The following is a 342-nucleotide window of genomic DNA, read 5'->3' on the forward strand; positions in this document are numbered from 1 at the left end:
AAATACGTCACAATATATATATACATATGCACAGCGTACATATACGCCTCCATATACACTACATGTGGCTATCCTACTCGCCTCTTCTCTGAGAGGCCACTGCGTCACATCGGAGGCGACTAGGTACCTCTGAGTTTAACCCAACTTTTTGAAATGGGCGATTCCACAATTCTGAAGTTCAGGATGCTACGCACACCACACACATTTTGCGATGTTAAAACCCAGAGGTATTTAACTCAGAAGGAGTATGTTTTTCGAGCGGGGGACCGAAAAATTTTCAAAAATCGTAGGCGACTACGTCTGTTTGATGTAGCGGAGGCCAGTTGTAATTGCGTGCAAAAT

Source organism: Diachasma alloeum, unplaced genomic scaffold, assembly GCF_001412515.2.
Source record: "Diachasma alloeum isolate Michigan unplaced genomic scaffold, Dall2.0 Dall_scaffold_00809, whole genome shotgun sequence".
Classification (NCBI taxonomy): Eukaryota; Metazoa; Arthropoda; class Insecta; order Hymenoptera; family Braconidae; genus Diachasma; species Diachasma alloeum.